Source organism: Salmo salar, chromosome ssa01, assembly GCF_905237065.1.
Source record: "Salmo salar chromosome ssa01, Ssal_v3.1, whole genome shotgun sequence".
NCBI classification, from domain to species: Eukaryota; Metazoa; Chordata; class Actinopteri; order Salmoniformes; family Salmonidae; genus Salmo; species Salmo salar.
Genome location: NC_059442.1, coordinates 32,326,868 through 32,343,492, shown reverse-complemented (window position 1 = coordinate 32,343,492; position 16,625 = coordinate 32,326,868).

Sequence of the window (16,625 nt, the reverse complement as noted above, 5' to 3'; positions counted from 1 at the left end):
CATCAGAAACTCCAGGTCGGGTGAACGGGAGCTTGCAATGTTTTTAACTTCGGTACACCAGGTATTTCTTATGACAATTCCTTGTGTACAAATATAATTCATTGGAAGGTAACTAGCTTCAAAATTAGTGGATAATTCTCAAATTCCCATATCAGAGGCTTGATAGCTATGCAGGGTATTCCACGTGAGCTGGCCTACTGGCAGAACATGGCCCAACCAGAGATTGTCTCTGCATTTCCACAGGTTGCTGCAACTGCACTTCTCTATAGATGTCATAGACTATAAAACAGGGTAAATGTGCATAATTAGTACCTTCACACACAGGAGTACTGGACACCCTCACAGCTCTGGGGGCCCATGTGCCTGTCATCGATGTCTATTTAAAAAGAAAATATAATAAAACAATAAATATTTCCATATGTACTAGGAAGCTAAGTGTTAATTTTTTGACCTTCAAGAATGTGACTGATCAAAGTGCCTCAGGCCTTGAAAAATACATAATTCTACTGATTGAAAGTAAGGGGATATTGGTGAACAAATGACGTGGTCAAACCAAAACGTGCACCCCTCGGGGTCCCAAGGACCGAGTTTGGGAAACACTGCTGTAGGCCTATGGCAATGCATGCCATAATATTATGATAAGCTGCTACATGGATTCAGATAGCTGACAGAGTGAGGGGGGAGGGAACAGCTTGGAGTTCTTACAAATAGACAAAAAGGAAATGTTAATTTGAGAATACAACAGACACAGAACCCCTTCCCCTCTTTTTTGCAGGAATGTGATTAATCAACATTGACACTAGTTCAACAATTTAAACAAGTTTAAACACTTCACATCAAAGATTCAACACTTCATCTACAAAATGTTGTATGTAATGATTAGACATCTTTGTCTATACAACAATAGATAATTGAGTAGTAACACGTATGCTATTATTACTAGAGCATAATTTCAGGTGAACAAAAAAAACTCTATACCAGCGGTAGCCAACCTTGCTCCACTGATCCCTGATCTACTGGGTGAGCAGACTTCTATTCCAGCCCAGCAATAGCCCACTTGATTATCAACACATTAGGTTTCATAAGTTGAATCAGGTGTGTTATTGCTGGGCTGAGACAGAGCCCTGCACACCCAGCTGACATCCAGCAAGGTTGGCGTGCTCCAATTGTAATAGGTTTATACATTGTGTGTGTTGTTTAACTGTATTTGTGTATACAACATGTGCTAACATAGGTAGGCCTCCACATATAACTCATGGCATATAGTTAGGCCTACCTATGTTAGTAAATGTTTTATACAAAAATACTGCTGGTATACACAGTTGCTTTGTGAGAAGGTATTCTAGTTCACAGTTAGCCATTGTTATGTAAATGCTAGTCGAGAAGTACCAGTGGCCTGGCTTTGGCCCCAAGTGAGAGCAGGTCCGCTGGATCCATGGCTTAGTGAAACGCGTGTGCCGGCCTGCGTAGATGGAAACAGAAAAGTCTGAGCTGTTGGGTAAAACACTGGGGTAAATCCTGTATGGAAATGTCTCCTGGGACATTGGATTCCACGGTGGCACTGTAGTGGAGCGGGTCGAGAGTTTCAAGTTCCTTGGTGTCCACATCACCAACGAACTATCATGATCCAAACACACCAAGACAGTTGTGAAGAGGGCACAACAAAACCTTTTCCCCCTCGGGAGACTGAAAAGATTTGGCATGGGTCCCCAGATCCTCAAAAGGTTCTACAGCTGCACCATCGAGAGCATCCTGATCGGTTGCATCACCGCCTGGTATGGCAACTGCTCCGCATCTGACCGTAAGGTGCTACAGAGGGTAGTGCGTACAGCCCAGTACATAACCGGGGCCAAGCTTCCTGCCATCCAGGACCTATATAATAGAGGATGTCAGAGGACAGCACATAAAATTGCCAGAGACTCCAGTCACCCAACTGTTTTCTCTGCTACCGCACCGCAAGCAGTACCAAAGCGCCAAGTCTAGGACCAAAAGGCTCCTTAACAGCTTCTACCCCCAAGCCATAAGACTGCTGAAAAATGTATCAACTGGCCACCGGACTATTTACATTGACCCGCCCCCCTCTCTATTTGTTTTGTACACTGCTGCTACTAGCTGTTTATTATCTATGCATAGTCACTTCACCCCTACCTACATATACAAATTACCTCAACTAACCTGTACCCCCGCACACTGACTCGGTACCGGTACCACCTGTATATAGCCTCGTTATTATGTTATTGTGTTACTTAAGCAAAAGTTTAAAAATAAATTATATTTGGTAAATATTTTCTTAATTCTTCTTGAACTGCACTGTTGGTTAAGGGCTTGTAAGTAAGCATTTCATGGTAAGGTCTACACTTGTATTCGGCGCATGTGACAAATAGTTTGATTAGATCTTTCATTGGGACCTCTCTTCAGCTGCAAACAGTCTCACAACTTTCCATGTCTGAGGACAAAAAACAAAGAAACAGGCTTCATTACATGCCGACTAGACTAGACTGGGCGAGCATCCGCGTGTGCATGTTGATTTTGGCCATTCACACCAGACGCGATCAGGACACGCATGTTGAAATATCGAAACGAACTCTGAAGCAACTATATTAATTTGGGGAAAGAGCGAAACACATGACACACTCAGGGCCATTTAGCTAGCTTGCTGCTGCTAGCTAATTTTTCATAGAATTTAAACATTGGGTTGTTATTTTACCTGAAATGCACAAGGTCCTCTACTCTGACAATTACTCCACAGATAAAAGGGTAAACCGAGTTAGTTTTTAGTAATTTTTCCTCGTTCGGTCTTCTTCTTTGACTTTATATGGCGGTTGCAACCAACTTTAAGGTGCATTACCACCACCAACTGGACTGTGGACCTCAGTTCATCTTAAAATCACCCACGTGGGTATGTGCTTCTAAAAACCAATGAGGAGATGGGAGAGGTGGGACTTGCAGCGTGTCAAAAATAGAACCAAGAGCGGTTTTAGAACCTGTTGTGATGTTTGACTTCACCAGCATAATCCACTTTCAATAAATATGAATTGCAGACTGTCGGCCACATTTGATAACTTGAAATGAGCAAATGCATCAATTCTCTACAAAATGTGTCCTACCCGGACGGTGACTTACAGTTGAAGTCGGACGTTTACGTACACTTAGGATGGAGCGTTAACTCATTTTTCAACCACTCCACAAATTTCTTGTTAACAAACTATAGTTTTGGCAAGTCGGTTAGGACATCTACTTTGTGCATGACACAAGTCATGTTTCTAACAATTGTTTACAGACAGATAATTTAACTTATAATTCACTGTATCACAATTCCAGTGGGTCAGAAGTTTACATACACTAAATTGACTCTGCCTTTTAAACAGCTTTGAAAATTCCAGAAAAGGATGTCATGGCTTTAGAAGCTTCTGATAGGCTACTTGTCATATTTTGAGTCAATTGGAGGTGTACCTGTGGATGTATTTCAAGGCCTAACTTCAAACTCAGTGCCTCTTTGCTTCACATCATGGGAAAATCAAAAGAAATCCAGCCAAGTGTGGTTCATCCTTGGGAGCAATTTCCAAACGCCTGAAGGTACCACGTTCATCTGTACAAACAATAGTACGCAAGTATAAACACCATGGGACCACGCAGCCATCATACCGCTCGGGAAGGAGACACATTCGGTCTCCTAAAGATGAACGTACTTTGGTGCGAAAAGTGCAAATCAATCCCAGAACAACAGCAAAGGACCTTGTGTAGATGCTGGAGGAAACAGGTATAAAAGTATCTATATCCACAGTAAAATAAGTCCTATATTGACATAACCTGAAAGACCGCTCTGCAAGGAAGAAGCCACTTCTCCAAAACTGCCATAAAAAGCCAGACTGTGGTCTGTAACTGCACATGGGGACAAAGATCATACTTTTTGGAGAAATGTCCTCTGGTCTGATGAAACAAAAATAGAACTGTTTGGCCATAATGACCATCGTTATGTTTGGAGGAAAAAGGGGGAGGCTTGCAAGCCAAAGAACACCATCCCAACCGTGAAGCACGGGGGTGGCAGCATCATGTTGTGGGGGTGCTTTGCTGCAGGAGGGACTGGTGTACTTCACAAAATTAAATGGCATCATGTGGAAGGACAATATATCCACATAATTTAAGCAACATCTCAAGACATCAGTCAGGAAGTTAAAGCTTGGTCGCAAATGGACAATGACCCCAAGCATACTTCCAAAGTTGTGGCAAAATGGCTTAAGGACAACAAAGTTAAGGTATTGGAGTGGCCATCACAAAGCCCTGACCTCAATCCCATAGAAAATTTGAGGGCAGAACTGAAAAAGCGTGTGCGAGCAAGGAGGCCTACAAACCTGACTCAGTTACACCAGGTCTGTCAGTTGGAATGGGCCAAAATGCACCCAACTTATTGTGGAAGGCTACCCAAAACGTTTGACCCAAGTTAAACAATTTAAAGGCAATGCTACCAAATAATAATTGAGTATGTAAACTTTTAACCCCCTGGGAATGTGACGAAAGAAATAAAAGCTGAAATAAATAATAAATTCTGACATTTTACATTCTTAAAATAAAGTGGTGATCCTAACTGACCTAAGACAGGCAATTTTTACTAGGATTAAATGTCAGGAATTGTGAAAAACTGAGTTTTTAAATGCATTTTGCTAAGGTGTATGTAAACTTCTGACTTCGACTGTATATAACACACAGCACACCTTCTATGGGTGTGTGGGGGAGGGTTCTTTAAATGTAACATCCAATCAAAATCACTCCCAGCAGGCCATTCAACCCATTTTTGCAGTACAAAATTCTCCAGACATCCTAGGGAGGGGTGACAAATTTGTCAAAAATAGCTAGGAATGTTAGCTAGCCAACATCCGGTGGTGTCCCCTCAATGTTAGCTAGCTATAAACGTTATACCACATAGAACAATGAGCCAGATATTTCACCGGATGTATAAGTGTGACGTTTCTGGTTGGCGTTTCCACTCACTTTTTAAAATTTATTTAACCTTTATTTAAATAAACCTCGGCAAGACGGAGCTGCTCTTCCTCCCGGGGAAGGACTGCCCGTTCCATGATCTCGCCATCACGGTTGACAACTCCCTTGTGTCCTCCTCCCAGAGTGCTAAGAACCTTGGCGTGATCCTGGACAACACCCTGTCGTTCTCCACTAACATCAAGGCGGTGACCCGATCCTGTAGGTTCATGCTCTACAACATTCGCAGAGTACGACCCTGCCTCACACAGGAAGCGGCGCAGGTCCTAATCCAGGCACTTGTCATCTCCCGTCTGGATTACTGCAACTCGCTGTTGGCTGGGCTCCCTGCCTGTGCCATTAAACCCCTACAACTCATCCAGAACGCCGCAGCCCGTCTGGTGTTCAACCTTCCCAAGTTCTCTCACGTCACCCCGCTCCTCCGCTCTCTCCACTGGCTTCCAGTTGAAGCTCGCATCCGCTACAAGACCATGGTGATTGCCTACGGAGCTGTGAAGGGAACGGCACCTCCATACCTTCAGGCTCTGATCAGGCCCTACACCCAAACAAGGGCACTGCGTTCATCCACCACTGGCCTGCTGGCCCCCCTACCTCTGAGGAAGCACAGTTCCCGCTCAGCCCAGTCAAAACTGTTCGCTGCTCTGGCACCCCAATGGTGGAACAAGCTCCCTCACGACGCCAGGACAGCGGAGTCAATCACCACCTTCCGGAGACACCTGAAACCCCACCTCTTTAAGGAATACCTAGGATAGGATAAAGTAATCCTTCTAACCCCCCCCTTAAAAGATTTAGATGCACTATTGTAAAGTGGTTGTTCCACTGGATATCATAAGGTGAATGCACCATTTTGTAAGTCGCTCTGGATAAGAGCGTCTGCTAAATGACTTAATGAATGTAATGTAATGTAAATAAGGAAAGTCAGTTAAGAACAATTTCTTAATTACAATGACTGCCTACCCCGGCCAAACCCGGACGACGCTGGGACAATTGTGCGCCGCCCTATGGGACTCCCGATCACGTCCGGATGTGATACAGCCATATATGGTGGTGAGGAAGCCCAGTGGGCGGCAGTGGGAGAAGATGGAGCATGATGGATTTTGGTAGGCATTATACAAATGTTCTCATTGATGAAACATTTGATCTTAATACCGTTTTCCTTTCCCAACACTAGAATCTGTTACAGAGTGGACTGTATTTTGTAGATTTTACCCTTTGCCAAAATAAAATAATTGAAGTTGTTTAGGAGTGCAAGGGTTAATTGATTTAATGCACACACGCACTTCAGAGTAGGTGTTCCCTAACAGAAATATGCAAATACTGTACATGCTAGAATGCGCCAATAGGATCTCGCTAGCTCGTGCACGTCTCTGCCCCCCCTCCTTGCTTGTTCTGTCCACTATGACCCATTTATTCACATTGGAATTTACAGGCTGTGGTCTAATCTTGGGTTAGTTATACTGTCAATCTGACGATGTCAAAAGGTTTTCTTACTAATTTTATGCTTCCTTTTGCAATGTCATTTTATTTACAAGCCACTATAAATGCACTTTTGATAATCAGCGCTCATTGACAATGCATTGAGTAGAATGCTGGATGCATTGAGGACATGCTTCTCAGGTAGGGGCTTGCTTGTTCTTGAGATTAGCCATCATAGTGATCCCCCTCGAGTAGTTAATTTCAGTGCATCATTCATATAGCTTGCTAGCTAGATATGTCTGTTCTAGAAATTATATCATGCTAGCTAATTATTTCAATGCTCCTTCCAAATGTGAAATTATATGACAAAAAGGAAACCTACCTAAGATGTACCTCTATGTCATCATGGTTGTGAAAGTAAGACTTCTGCCCAAATGCGCACTCCATGGGGGTCTAGAATATGACGTAAACACCAGACTGAATTTTGGGTAACCATATATCCCGCATCAGTTTGTATCCATGAAGCTGCCCATATCGGTCAAGGAGGTCAGATTCGTTTTTTTCCGTCTGCTGTAGAGCCTCGAACTCAGAATTCTCCGTAAACTAATTACAACACCATCTATATTGCTCAATGACATGAATATCTCCCAATACCTCAAACGGAGGAGGAAATAAAAGTTGATCAACTCAAGCAAACCAGCCATAATGTCAACCTGTGCATGAGAGGATGCCTTGCTTGCCAAGTACCCAATGCTACTGTTTCAGCATAGAAGGCTATTTCACCTTGACATGCAACCGGACATCTTTCTCGAAATAATGTTATATTTCTCATAATAATGAGAATTATTTCGTAATAACGTGAGCTTATCAGACCGAGAGCCTAATGCTTCTTAGGTAGGCCTAGTTCTTAAAAAGTTTTTGTTGAGAAAATGATCTCGCCGCCGAAGCAAGTTACAGGGATGGTTAAAAACAGCATGATTGCCATAGCAACATCAGGGAAACTTGGCAGAGGGGAGTGGTGCTTCAAATAAGCAGTTCTGAAACATCTTTAATTGAGCCTCTCATTATCCTTAATTGCCGGCCTCAACACGTTACAGAAACCGATGAACTGTATAGGAAGCTCTGGGGACAGGTCGTCTGGATACTGGACAGCCAATAAAGTGGCAGATGCAAACAGATCATCTTTAGCGGACAACAGTTCTTGAGGGTTGAAACAAAACAAGCGGTTTCCGATTTCGTTCATACTGGTGAACCGGCGCTTGAGTTGTGTGGTTGCTATATCAACAGTCTCTGGTATATCTTAGCATGCATAAATTGTGTGCAGCGCAATGGACATGCACTGAGTACACAACCTTATGAGCACCTGTTCTTTCCATGACAGACTGACCTGGTGAAACCTTTGATCCCTTATTGATGTCACTTGTTAAATCAGTGTAGCTGAAGGGGAGGAGACAGGTTAAAGAAAGATTGTTAAGCCTTGAGACAGTTGAGGCATGGATTGTGTATATGTGACATTGAGGGTGAATGGGCAAGACAAAAGATTTAAGTGCCTTTGAACGGGGTACGGTAGTAGGTGCCAGACGCAGGGGCGGAAATCCCGGGGGGGACGAGGGGGACACGACCCCCCCATCCTGGGAAAAATATGATTTTCCCCCCCAATATATCACTGAAACCTAACTATGTAATTTAAATAATATTAATACGCAATGAAAGCAATTGTGCTGATTATAGACACTTAACCTGTTGGGTCTAGGGGACAGCATTTGCACGTCTGGATAAAAAAAATGTACCCGATTTTAATCTGGTTACTAATCCTACCCAGTAACTAGAATATGCATATACTTATTATATATGGATAGAAAACACTCTAAAGTTTCTAAAACTGTTTGAATGGTGTCTGTGAGTATAACAGAACTCATTTGGCAGGCAAAACCCTGAGACATTTTCTGACAGGAAGTGGATACCTGATGTGTTGTATTGACTTTAAACCTATCCCATTGAAAAACACAGGGGCTTAGGAATATTTTGGCACTTCCTATTGCTTCCACTAGATGTCACCAGCCTTTACAAAGTGTTTTGAGTCTTCTGGAGGGAGATCTGACCGAACAAGAGCCATGGAACGATGATGTCCCATTAGACACCTGGCGCGGGAGTTCATGTTGGGTACCCTCGTTCCAATACGTTATAAAAGAGTATGCATTCGTCCACCTTGAATATTATTCATGTTCTGGTTAAAAAGGCCCTAATGATTTATGCTATACAACGTTTGACATGTTTGAACGAACGGAAATATATTTTTTCCCCTCGTTCATGACGAGAAGTCCGGCTGGCTTAGATCATGTGCGAACGAGACGGAGATTTTTGGACATAAATGATGAGCTTTTTTGAACAAAACTACATTCGTTATGGACCTGTGATACCTGGAAGTGACATCTGATGAAGAGAATCAAAGGTAATGGATTATTTACATAGTATTTTCGATTTTAGATCTCCCCAACATGACGTCTAGTCTGTATCGCAACGCGTATTTTTCTGGGCGCAGTGCTCAGATTATTGCAAAGTGTGATTTCCCAGTAAGGTTATTTTTAAATCTGGCAAGTTGATTGAGTTCAAGAGATGTAAATCTATAATTCTTTAAATGACAATATAATATTTTACCAATGTTTTCTAATTTTAATTATTTAATTTGTGACGCTGACTTGACTGCCGGTTATTGGAGGGAAACGATTTCCTCAACATCAATGCCATAGTAAAACGCTGTTTTTGGATATAAATATGAACTTGATAGAACTAAAAATGCATGCATTGTCTAACATAATGTCCTAGGAGTGTCATCTGATGGAGATTGTAAAAGGTTAGTGCATCATTTTAGCTGGTTTTATGGTTTTGGTGACCCTGTCTTTGACTTGACAAAACATTACACACAACTCTTGTAAATGTACTGTCCTAACATACTCTAAATTTATGCTTTCGCCGTAAAACCTTTTTGAAATCGTAAAACGTGGTTAGATTAAGGAGATGTTTATCTTTCAAATGGTGTAAAATAGTTGTATTTTTGAAAAATTTGAATTTTGACATTTATTTGGATTCAAATTTGCCGCTCTTGAAATGCACCTGCTGTTGATGGAGTGCACCACGGGTGGCACGCTAGCGTCCCACCTAGCCCCAAGAGGTTAATAGCGCGTTTTTAAGTTTCAAAAGATTGCGACCCCCCCCACCCTTTGCCTCACAATGGTTTGATCCACTGCCAGTTCCTTAGTTGGCAAGGTAACAGAGGGGTGGTATCCACTGTCTGAAAGGCACTCAATGAACGTAACTGACGTGAGGTTAATCCAGTCAATCGCGCACACACACTAGCTGAATATGCAGAGCTAGCGGGCAAATATTAACTATTAAGCTAGCTAGTAATTATTCCATTTATGTGGCCTCGTCAAAGATGGAATCTTTGCTATCGTCAATTTATTCCAAGATCAGCATGCAGATGATGTAAGTTAGTGCTTCAAAGTCCCTGTGATAAGGTTAGCGATAAACTGAAGTCCAAACTGAACAGAACTACACTCTCTTCTACCATTGTCTTAAACATATTTAATGGTCTCGTTGCAGAAGCTAAATTGTCGCAAGGGAACTTTTATTTATTTATTTTATTTCACCTTTATTTAACCCGGGTAACAAAGATTATAGCAAACACCACTCGCTAGCTTTGGTGCTCGCTAGCTTTGCAAATTCAGCTATTGTTGGAAGCCAGCCAATATGAAACAAACTATTAAAATTACAAAAGGTTGCAGCATATGTTGTGTAAATGGTGAACTCATACAGCTGTCAACTCTTGTCATTTTAATCCGTTTCACATTTGCTAGCTACCTTTTAGATCGAAGCCCAAATAGAATGATAAAAGATAAGATGATAGAAGCCCATATCCTACTGTAAATAACCTACACACTGTGTGTGTGTGTGTAGCCAGCCAGCCAGGTAGAAAAATGTCAGAAAAATAAAAGACGGACATCAGAGTATTTTTCAGTACACCAAAACGCAAAGTAAGAACCCTAGTAGCCTAATATCTCAAAGACTAGTTGATAAAATGTTCATAAGAAAGAAATGAAATTCTAATGGAAATGTTTCACAATGATGTCATTAGGCAGAGCAGGCAACAGATGGCACACAGACAGCAGAGTTGGGGACAGATATGCAGGGACAGACTGGCAGAGACAGGGAGTCTCAGGTAAGTTTGTTGAGTCTTTGTTTGGCAACATTATGAAAGATTCTCAATTTTTTTGACTTGTAAAATAGGAACATAATTGGAAAATGCCATGGATACCCCCACTCTCAACTTAAACTGGTGACTGAACTAAGATTTGTTAAAGGCAATGGTATTGCTGTTGTGATTAGTTGTGTAGATTTGGGTACGGCAAATGCCTTATTTCTTTGGTTCCTCAATGTACATTTACCATATTACAATGTAGGCTATGTGTTACAGCACTACTTTTGGTGTCCCCCTCATTGTCCCCTCCAAAGTTGATATCAGATTTTCGCCCCTGACCAGACGCTGCTGGGTTTTTCATGCTCAACAGTTTCTCATGTGTATCAAGAATGGTCCACCATCTAAAGGACATCCAGCCAACTTGACACAACTGTGGGAAGCATTTGAGTCAACATGGGCCAGCAACCCTGTGGAACACTTGACACCTTGTAGAGTCATGCACAATATAATGCATAGTGTCTTAGGAAAGAATTATCAATACTTGTTATAGAAAACAGTTGGGACCGCAACTTGGCCTACAGGCCGTAGTGAAAACATTTGCACAGAAAAATGCAAGGCAATGCAGTCGCATACTGTAGCTACTATAGCCCTCCACGTAGAAAAAAAAATAGAAGAGGACAGACAGAGAAACGTATTTCTGAGAAAGAAACACAAAAAAAGAAACACTTAAGGAGAATTGTTAGGCTATTTGATGTGTAATTGTTATATAGCAGCTTAATACTTTATATAGCTATATATATAGTAGGCTACACTGCATAATGAAACAATCCCTAGCAAGCTAGTGCTTTGAGGGTGGACTGACTATTAGTTGGCATTAGACTGGTTTTACACACCACAACTTTCTATGGAAGCTGGGCGAGAGTGCGAGGACGGCTCATGTCATGCAGGTTCAGATATGCTATACAGGACAATTGGTACAGTAGCTGATTAGTATGCTGTTGCATGAAATGTATTTTACGATCTGCATTGTTTGAATTTCCAACTTTATGGGCCTCCCGAGAGGCGCATAAATCCGGGTTCGATCCCGGGTTGTGTTGCAGCCGGCCACGACCGAGAGACCCATGAGGCGACGCACAATTGTCCCAGCGTCATCCAGGTTAGGGAAGGGTTTGGCCAGCCGGGATGTCCTTGTCCCATCGCACTCCAGCGTCCGGGCGCATGCACACTGACACGGTCACCAGTTATACTGTTTTCCCTCTGACACATTGGTGCGGCTGGGTTAAGCGAGCAGTGTGGCTTGGCAGGGTCGTGTTTCGGTGGACACATGGCTCTCGACCTTCGCCTCTCCCTAGTCCGTACAGGAGTTGCAGCGATGGGACAAAACTGTAACTACCAATTTGAATATCACGAAAATTGGGGAGGAAAAGGTGTAAAAAGGTGTAAAAAAAACGAAACAAAAATCCAACTTTAATTACTGAAGAAGTAATTTACATTATTGCCGCCAGCCAGCATTCTAAATGTCAGCATTACGACACCGTGAATAGCTTCTTGAAATGTTAGGCTTAACATGAGAAAATGACAACCAAATAGGCCTACCAATAAACAATTATCCATTTGCTAAAGAAAAGCTATAGGATACATGCCCTGGCACCACAGACAGCCTATCATCAATTCGATAAGCAGCCGCATAGAAGTAGCAATTTCAGCACCATGGACAGTGATCGGAAGTCTATACCATGTGAGTGGCTGACGTGTTCGATTATTATTCTTTTTTAAGGGGGGGGGGGGGTCTATAAAAACTGTTAAACACCATTTCCTTCACAGAGTGGGCCACAAACTAAATGTAAACAATGGAGAAAATGCATCCCATGACATTTTCACCTGCACAAAGTAAATTATAGTGTTCTTATGGAATGACATTCCATGATACTATATAGCCTACCTAAACATTTGTGATTGAATGCATAATTTGTTTATAAACCATTCTACGACAATGAAAACATCAATGAAATTGATTTATAAACCCCTTTAATACACATTGCAATCAACAACCCCCTTTTCAGCTCCACTTGCAAATTGAACATAAAAAGTAACATTACTATATGGTTTGTCACCCTACTGTGGTTTTAAACAGAATTGTATTTACAACAGAGGGTGGAGGTAATGAAATGGTTCTATGGGGTCCACGTTAGATTCCCATGGCCCTTTAAGTCAGCCGAACTTAATTAAATATCTTATCCCTGACCTAACATGTATAATATGTGCTATGTTTTTTAACTTATTTATTTCACACTTAAAATGCCCCAAATCCAACATCATAACCCTTTGATCTAAGGAATATGTCAACATCTAACAATACAAATCCAGTTTTGTAAGGTCATTCATGCATGTGGACAGCAACCTGTCTCTGATGACTAGAGGCTTTAATCTATTAAATCCGTGAATTGTTTTAGCGGTGACTGCATTCACAGTAAACACTGGCTTTAATTTTCTGTAGCGGAATCTATAACGCTTCAGATCAAATAGAGCCCTAAGTCATTATGTAGACAAAAGGCAACTACTATTCTACCATTTTAAATTATTTGAACTGCCCTTTAAGCTAAAGAGGCTATACAAGAGGAGGCAATGGGAGATTCTCAATTGGATAAAAGTCCATCCTCCTAGACTCCTCCATCCTCTGTTACCCAGAAACTGAAAGCCAAATGTAGAAGTGTAAATTCATTAATAGGCGAACGGAGAAGTTTGCTCCTCTCCTCGATTACCTCCTCTGGCGGAGGATGCACAAGTGTATCCTATGCGGAAGAGTTTTGAAATCTACAGTGAGGGGAAAAAAGTATTTGATCCCCTGCTGATTTTGTACATTTGCCCACTGACAAAGAAATGATCAGTCTATAATTTTAATGGTAGGTTTATTTGAACAGTGAGAGACAGAATAACAACAAAATCCAGAAAAACGGATGTAAAAAATGTTATAAAATGATTTGCATTTTAATGAGGGAAATAAGTATTTGACTCCTCTGCAAAACATGACTTAGTACTTGGTGGCAAAACCCTTGTTGGCAATCACAGAGGTCAGACGTTTCTTGTAATTGGCCACCAGGTTTGCATACATCTCAGGAGGGATTTTGTCCCACTCCTCTTTGCAGATCTTCTCCAAGTCATTAAGGTTTCGAGGCTGACGTTTGGCAACTCGAACTTTCAGCTCCCTCCACAGATTTTCTATGGGATTAAGGTCTGGAGACTGGCTAGGCCACTCCAGGACCTTAATGTGCTTCTTCTTGAGCCACTCCTTTGTTGTCTTGGCCGTCTGTTTTGGGTCATTGTCATGCTGGAATACCCATCCACGACCCATTTTCAATGCCCTGGCTGAGGGAAGGAGGTTCTCACCCAAGATTTGACGGTACATGGCCCCGTCCATCGTCCCTTTGATGCGGTGAAGTTGTCCTGTCCCCTTAGCAGAAAAACACCCCCAAAGCATAATGTTTCCACCTCCATGTTTGACGGTGGGGATGGTGTTCTTGGGGTCATAGGCAGCATTCCTCCTCCTCCAAACACGGCAAGTTGAATTGATGCCAAAGGGCTCCATTTTGGTCTCATCTGACCACAACACTTTCACCCAGTTGTCCTCTGAATCATTGATGTTCATTGGCAAACTTCAGACGGGCACATATATGTGCTTTCTTGAGCAGGGGGACCTTGCGGGCGCTGCAGGATTTCAGTCCTTCACGGCGTAGTGTGTTACCAATTGTTTTCTTGGTGACTATGGTCCCAGCTGCCTTGAGATCATTGACAAGATCCTCCCGTGTAGTTCTGGGCTGATTCCTCACCGTTCTCATGATCATTGCAACTCCACGAGGTGAGATCTTGTATGGAGCCCCAGGCCGAGGGAGCTTGACAGTTCTTTTGTGTTTCTTCCATTTGCGAATAATCGCACCAACTGTTGTCACCTTCTCACCAAGCTGCTTGGCAATGGTCTTGTAGCCCATTCCAGCCTTGTGTAGGTCTACAATCTTGTCCCTGACATCCTTGGATAGCTCTTTGGTCTTGGCCATGGTGGAGAGTTTGGAATCTGATTGATTCTGTGGACAGGTGTCTTTTATACAGGTAACAAGCTGAGATTAGGAGCACACTCTTAAAGGGAGTGCTCCTAATCTCAGCTTGTTACCTGTATAAAAGACACCTGGGAGCAAGAAATCTTTCTGATTGAGAGGCGGTCAAATACTTATTTCCCTCATTAAAATGCAAATCAATTTATAACATTTTTGAAATGCGTTTTTCTGGATTTTTTTGTTGTTCTGTCTCTCACTGTTCAAATAAACCTACCGTTAAAATTATAGACTGATCATTTCTTTGTCAGTGGGCAAACGTACAAACCTCACCCCCCTTGAAACAGCGGTTGTTATATCGGATTAGAAAAGCAAGTTAAAAAAGATAAGTACCCTATCATTTTGAATCTATAAAATGTCTGGCACAACTAGCTACATTTATTTTGACCACAACTCATATTTTGGGATTCCTTCTCTGTAAAAAAGTAATTTTCCTGATGACGCGCTAGTGGACAAGGAGTAATTTAACACAAGCACAAGTGCTTTTGTTTCTACGTTTCCTCTCCTCCCCTCGATTACCTTTTGACCTTTTTCAAAAGGAGGCGAGATGAAGAGGCAAGCAATACCAATTCATCTCCCCATAAGAACCTATCGCTCCTGGGTTGCTCGAGGCAAAATGTGTCACCTAATGGATATAAATAATTGTATAGAAATGACCCTATTGGACAGGTTCCAAATCCCAGACCCAAATTCCATGGCATTACGTATGGATTCTGCAAGTTAACAAAGCAATGTAATTAATTGGTGCCGTCACAATGTAGGGAGCACAACTTGATCTCTTTCTGTAGAGAACATATCTAACATCCACGCACACTCTAGTACCCAATGTTCTAGCACTGACTGGTCACAAATGTGTCTGTTGGGTATATAACAAGACACTGCAACTGAGATGGTGCGACAGTCATTATTTGGGTAATGAGCTGGTTCAGTGGCAGCGTGTGGCGCAGCAGTCTGATCTGTCAGCCAATAAGCGCGAGACCTGTGCTGGAAAGCCGAGTCGGGGATCACTGAAGCGAAGGCTTGCAAAGAGGGTCTGGGAATCAGCACTTAACACTGAGAAGTGCTCGTTAAAATGCCATTTTTGGACAATATGCTCATTTCTGTAGAAGAGAGAATAGCATATTGCTCCTATTGCACTGAGTGATTTCATCCATCAGTCAGCCATGTGATGTTATTAACAGGTGTTCACTTGTAAAAAAAATACTAATTAAGTCTAATATCCCACTATTATGGATCAGATTTCTTTTTACGTATCATGTTTTCAATGCCTACAAAATATAATAATAAATGCAAGGCAAAGGGGTAGCCTAGGTCTTAAGTTGGTCTAGAATGCAGGCAAACCAATGGATGGATGTCCCCCCCTTTTTGGGACACTCCTGTCAGAGAGTAGAGGTTTACTTCAAATATGCTGTGATGTTAGTAGACAAGGCCAGAGTACTCATCTTCATTTGAGTGGCATTTGAAGATTCTGCCCCTCAAACACACTCATTGAAGTCTGAAGTCTCTGTTTTGTGGACTTTGAAGTGGTATTGTCCTCTGTCTGTAGGAGCATGATGTGGGGACGCTGTAATGGAATCTGTTTTGCTGCGCTGGCTAGCTCTCCACTGTGCCCCATCTGTAATTACAACACACAGACACCCACCCACGGGGGGTAGCTGATGCCTGCTGCCCCCTCCAACATTTATGTAAACTCAGCCCTCTTGACAGCCGAGCAGTCTGGGTGTGACAGACGGCAAACCACAAAAATCATCTCTATGAATAATACCAGAGTCTTGAGTTTCAGATGTATGATACTGTACATGGAGCTGTGCCTCTGTATGGAGCCTTCTAAAATGCAACCTCCCTGCCTTGAAGTTAGAATCGAGTCCTTACAGATTAGTGCTAACTAGAGATCCACACATGTAATTCAG